We start from the raw sequence: 6,633 nt of genomic DNA, 5'->3' as shown, positions 1-6,633 counted from the left end.
AAATCTTCTGTGCTAAAACTGGTTCTGTGCTTCAGTTAAAGTCAGTATTTGATCCACTGCTCACTACAAAGAAATACGCTCATCTCTGTCAGATTTGTAGTACATGTTCTGCAATACAGACATCTTCTTAAGACTTTCAAACCTGTCTGCTAATATTAAAACACACGCACACAAAAAAATATTGTAATTACCAGGCCCTCCTATAACTGAAATTAATGATTTTCAGGGGAGGATGTAGTCTCATTTGGAGAATTCCATTTTCATGTAACTTCATAAAAAAGTACTCTAAAGGAGAACTCTGGACTTGAATCATTAATAATTTGCAAGAAGTCAGCAAGAATGTTTATTCACCCATCACTTGTATGTCTCTTCTTTTTCTTTTCCCCATAAATAATTGCATTCTTGACATAAGAAACAGGATCTTTGGGAAGCTCTCAATAAGAAAGGCACTTTCCTGAAGATCCTCTTGATTCTTACATAAAACTCCTTTGGCACAGAATCCTCAGAGCTGGAAGGGACCAGAGCATGGAAGATCTGCACAGCTGGCATCATTCACTCTACTTAGAACTACCACAGATTTGCAATTTCATTCCTAAACACCATACTAGTAATGATCACCATGTAATACACACAAAACAAAAGGTGCAATACTTTCCAAATTCCTCACACGCCATGGGTCTTGAACTCTCATCACGTTCAGCAAGACTCAAGATTTGCATGTGTATATTTCACATACAAATCATAACCAGAAGGAGAAATACCTTGCACATAGCAACATCGCTCTTTTAAGTCTCTGCCTATACCAATCACCAATTCCAAACCACGCATCACAATCTTAACTGAGCGCACTGCTATGCTGACATGAAACCACTGCTATAATGGCTAGCGGAAAGGGTTTGGGGTTTTTTTTTTGAACAGCAATTATCCCAGGTTAGATTCAGACAGCAGAAAAAGCAGGAATAGGGGAAACAGACAAAGAGTCAGGTAAGTATCATCTGAATTGTGCAGAATGTCAAAATGGTAATTATTTTTTAAAGTTCAACAGGGCCTTTGAAACAATCAATGACATCCCAGCATGCTTCAGTGCAAGTGCTTACCTCACATCAGACAACTGTGTCTGCAGAGCAACTTTTAGCAAATTCTTTTACTTATAATGGGGGGAGGGTGGGCAAAAAAAAAAAAAAAACAACACTAAAATCTTTCCTTTGTTTAAGTGCATTTCCTGCCTTCCTTACTGCTATAGACTGTGTTGTGGCAGGCCTATTTATAGACCAAAGAAAGGAAAAAGCACCACTGGAGGCAGGAAAACTAAGTTGGGAAAGAATAGAAGGAAGTGTGGCTGCCATTTAGCCAAACAATCTAAAACTAATTGAGCTCAAAAGAGCCCCACAGCCTCAGTGAGCTGCTGGGAGCGAGCACAGCAGGACCCTGCTCCGCTCTGCAGGCCCTGCCAGGGCTGGGTGCAGCCATGGAGAGGACGCTGCTGGGCAGCGAATAACCGCTGCATCTCAACCCTGCGGCAGCAGAAGAGCTTTTTGAAGCAGCACACTGAAAGTTAGACACCTGTCAGATGAAGGTAAGTGCCTCCTTTTGGCATTTCTGCTGGCTGCATTCTCCATGTCTTCTCACATGTGATCAGACTAGTAAACGAAAACAGCGTGAGCCTGGGAGAAGGAACTGCATCTGATTCTCAGATAAAGGTTTGGCAGGATGTCTAATTTTTAAAGAAAGAAATCTGAATTCAGTTACAGTTTCCTCACACGATCACCTTGCTGTTTTCCTCACCTGCGTCTTGTCTATCTTATCATCGTCACAAAGAGCTACAGAAAGGTTGATGGAAGCTGTACACCCCAGAGAAGTCAACTCTGCACTAGGTTTAAAACAAAAATCTAGAGAAAAAGAGACGGATGGAGAAGTATATGGAACATATGTTTACATAAGATCTCTTAATTTAGATTATATAAACATGAATACAATTTATAATTAAAATGTTGTGAAAAGGGAGTCTCATACCCACGAGGCATATTTGAAGATAGGAACTTCGCCAAAATTAAGGCACCTGAAAGTTTCTACAGTCTCAGATTTTATTATGGCAGGTATTTAGGCATGTGGGTAAATGCATAACAATACCCCACGTGTACATATTTATATCTAGTATTCATTATCCTTCTGTTTTGTAATACCATGTAATTACCACTCTGAGGTCTAATTAAAACTGACAGACAAATGCGAGTGGGATTTTGTAATATGTTCATTTTCAGATACAGAGAGATATCTATCATGGCACCACATGTAGAAAGCTTCATTTTAAGACATACCAGTCTGCAGACCATAACAATTAATTGAATTAGCATCACCAAGACAGGCTTTTAACAGGGAAAGAGGAAAAATTATTTTAAACACGTCCTCTGCTAACAAAGGAAATGTTGTCATTTGAAAGCAGGATAGAAGCTGCAGAATATTAGATTCAGGATTTCAGCAACAAATTTTCATCACCTTTGAACTAGCTCTGAGGATAACCTTTGTAGTAGTCTCACCTGTGTTAACACACTACCTCTCTAAATACGCTATTCAGATTATCTATGTGTCATTCCAGTGCTGTTTAGCATTAGCGGCTCATTGTAAAAAAGTTGCCCTGAGCGAAAAAGGAAGCATGGCGTGTTGTTGTTACACTGTATCCCTGTAGGATGCTATTATGTTTCAAGTCTGTTTTTGTGAAGATAGCAAGCCAGGATGTCATCTATGTAGGTGAAAAGCTGAGATAGGGCAATTGTAAACAGCAGCATTCAGCTGAAAATCGCATCCAAGGAGGTGCCAAGCAGCAACTGCAATGAAAGAGATGTTAGATAACCTCGTAGAAAGGACCAGGCTTCTCTTTGTCTGACTTCAAAGTGCTCGATTATTTACAGTAATTCTCATTTCCAAGAGGCTATAAGCATGGCCTTGTGAAGGATAAAACATCTGTAATGAGAGTCAAGGAGGAGCCTGTGTGGGTATTTACAAGAAAAAGCCTTTCAGACTACAGTTTGAGTTACGAGCATAGCATGCTCTCCTTCAGGCAAAGTTCCTTTCAATCTCTGTAAGAGACTTACCTGCACGAAGACAAGCAACGTGAACGTTGAGGGGGTTTAATCAGAAAGTGCAAGGTTAAAGTATGAAACTGCTTGCGTGCCAGTCAGCTGTCATCACTGTGGGCACCCTGTGCTTCTGAGCTTTCCAGGAAAGCACAGACTGACTCAAGGATAACTCATGTGACTTTAAAAATAACGCGTTTTGGGTAACAGAAACAATGAGGTACACAGTTCAGGTTTAGCAGGATTTGTTATTCCTCATGCAGTTGCAACAGTATATCCTATTTTTCTTCCTAAGCCCCTATTCCACTACAGCAGCCCCTCTTACCAGGGAGCTCTGCGCTCTAAGTCCCAGTCAAGTCCACTAACACCAAAAACAAACAAACAAAAAAGCAGCAAAGACACGGAAGTACTGACCTATCTAGAGAAGCAAGGGTTTTTTGAAGACACTTATACAGTCTGCAGTACAGTCTCACTCAACAAGCAGAAACAGGGGAGAGAGAACACGAAAAAGAAACTCAGCCAAAACACGCGAAGAAATCAGAATTCACAACTGGACAGCATCAAGATAGCTCTGCAAAAAGAAGCAGCTGCACAACACTCACAATAGAAACGTCAGTGCTTAAAAAAAATAAGCTGCTTTTTCAGGCATTATCGAAGAAATTATGACTATGTGCTGAATAACATCCTGACTCGTGCAAATGTTTACACAGGTGCTTAAACTTAAGCATGTGAGTAGTCCCATTGATTTTAAGCGAAATTATTTCAACAGGATGATAAAATTTAAAGGCAGGCAGAGTGATTAGATCATCTGGTCTGACTTCAGACACAGTACACTAATTTTCCCATTCCTCTTGCACCAAACTCAAAAACTTGCCTGCTTGCAACAAAACATATGGATATAGTATGCTCTGGATAAAAGCTTAAGGAGCAGATCATGATGTTCTACGTGCAAATGGAGACTGACCACAGCAACAACTGCCCGAGTTGACACAAATCTCGCAGCACAAATGAGAGTTAAACGGTGGACAGGCTTCGTACCAGCCTTCTGCACAAGGGTGAACGTCAGTGAAGGAGTGTTTCTCCCTGAAGAGATGCATCAGTCCCCCACCAGAAAAAGCCATTAACTTTATCTACCTACTGTTTTAGTGGACTCGAGAAGCATCGTTGCATAAGCAAGAATGAATAAAAAAACTGTTTCACCAGTCAATCCTTATGCCAAAGCACAGCTACCTTATGTCTTAACTTCTCCCATTTACCGCACAGCCATGTGCAAATACTGTTACAAGATAAGGAGTGACTGTTCAGAAGCAGACAAGACATAACAGCAGTCATCAAATGGAGACATATAGCAAAATGAAATAATCACATTTCTCATTACGGGAAACTTAAACACATGTACAGTTAAAAAAAACTTAGTAATGGAAGCAAAGATGAGAAGAAGTGGGAAACTTGACCTGAGACCACCTTTACAAGCATCAGCGAGAGTGAATTTATACTCCACATACAAAGAACAGCATAGCAGTGTTCCGGAAGGATACAACAGTCGCAACAAAGGAAAAAAACCAGTGGGAGGAGGAACAAGAAGACTGCCTGGCATACAACTGCCACCTTGCCCACAAATAACATTGTTTCCAGGATTCAAAGATCCTTTGACTACAGAGATGTCCAACACTGCAGCAGAAAAGAGAACAGTTGGCACATACACCTCCAGGGCTACACCAAAAACTCAGCCAGGGATGGGAAAGCCCACACTTCATGCAACTAAGAGCATAAAAAGACTTAAGTTTTCATACATCCCAAGTGATTGTATTCACTGGACACCTGGAACAAAACAGAACTCTGCTATATGACACAGTATTGCCAAAACTTATTCATAGCAAAATTTAATCAAAAACACCACATGATGCACTAAGTCTTCTCCAAACAGCTTGCAAATACAGAAACCCTGCAGGCATCCTTCACATCTTGGCTTAGCATAAACAAGACATGTTGGCTTTGAGAAGTTTTCTTCGTAGTGGTCCCCAACAGACTGTGCACTGTCACTTCCCCCAGCAACCAAAGGACTCAGCCAACTGCACAACACGTAATACAGCGCTGCTCTAGCAGTTCTATAACGCGGGACCACACGCCTCCACGTACATGAAAATGCAAACCAGCCAGTCCACTAGCGCTACTGCAAAGTAGCGATGGTCAAGAAAGCAGAGGTGAACTGTAACCAAGGAAACAGCCAGGTGTGATGCAAAGCTTCTCCATAAATATGATTCAGTCACACACACAGTAATTCCATTTGTGGTGAATTTAATGTTTGGTCAAGGAAACAGGCCCATCCTGTTTCATCATCCCACTAGTTAATTCACACGAGATTTTACATTATAAAGCCATAGGTCATCGTAGTAAGAATGAATTGTGTACCAACACTTACGTTTAGGTAGCTTAGAATTCTCAGCATCCTTTATATCCTAACATACCTTATTTTTCCTATATAGTTTCATAAAACATTTCACTGCTATTTTGGATTATTACTACACCACAATAATCTTGGGAGGCTAAAGATAAATTATCAAAGATAAGCTGGCTTATTAAGAAAGGGAAAACTGAAATAGCATTCAAACTCAACTGAACTACAAAGTAGTCCTTATAATTTCAGAAATAGGAAGAGGCAAGGGAGGAGGGTGAATGAACGCTGAGTTCTTCCAGACTGACCTTCCTCACAGGCACGGCTAGTCCTTTCTTTCTTAAAAGAAGGAACCTTGACAACATCTTCATATAATGCTATGGCTTTATACTGCAATACAGCGTATAGATGGAATTCTGGACTCAGTACATCTTTCTGTGATACCTAGAGTAGGAGGGTAAGTGTATTAAGCAATAGTTAAAAGCAGAAGAAAGATAGAAGAGCATAATAGTGTCCTCATACCGTTAAGAGACATGAAATGGGAACATTAGCAACAGAGAAAGGCCCAGATTCAAAGTGTAATGCTTACAGAGACCTTGGCCCCAAGGCATACAAAAATAGTAAGTGTTGTGACTATAACAAGCAAATCTCCCCACAACTCATGAGCGTGGAAGCACTGGGTCCTTCATAATACACAGAAAGCACAGATGGATCCAAATTCATTCATCTCACGGCAAGTTTGGAAGCATGGACTCCAAGACGTTTGCATGCAATGCTGCTGAGCTCATACAGACTGATGGATAACACAGTTTGACTGATAAACATTCTACAGGTCAGTGGAGACCCTGCCTGTCAGTTCTACCAAGTTAGGCATTTATGATCTAGCTCTCATTTTACTGTGCAAGAAGAACCTTAAATTGTTACTGATAATAAAGGAGTGGTGCATAATTACAGTTTGTTTTTTTTTAATAATAATGACAGAAACTGATAAAAAAAATTGTTCAGGTTCCTTCAAGGGAGCAGAAGGAAACAGGTTTGATTTTCAGCTTTGTCTCTCACTAGACTCCCTCTGTCCCACTCTTGTACAGTCGATGCAAACTGACTACGTCAAGCTGCAAGGTGGGATGTCTGTTCCAGCTCTGGGTACTGTTTCAATTCAATACT

The 6,633-nt window shown here is 40.6% G+C and overlaps 1 protein-coding gene across 1 annotated transcript in view; it reads left to right on the top strand.

Moving 5' to 3' along the window:
* RASGRP3 (RAS guanyl releasing protein 3) overlaps positions 1,398-6,633 on the top strand; it is a 52,185-nt gene continuing 46,949 nt past the window's right edge. Inside the window, exon 1 of the mRNA XM_021390350.1 lies at positions 1,398-1,576. The gene's annotated coding sequence lies outside the window, so the exon portion shown is untranslated. The remainder of the gene's footprint in view (positions 1,577-6,633) is intronic.

This window comes from Numida meleagris, chromosome 3 (assembly GCF_002078875.1).
Source record: "Numida meleagris isolate 19003 breed g44 Domestic line chromosome 3, NumMel1.0, whole genome shotgun sequence".
NCBI lineage: Eukaryota > Metazoa > Chordata > Aves > Galliformes > Numididae > Numida > Numida meleagris.
The sequence above is the reverse complement of the archived record's forward strand: the minus strand, read 5'-3'. Positions and strand labels throughout refer to the sequence as shown.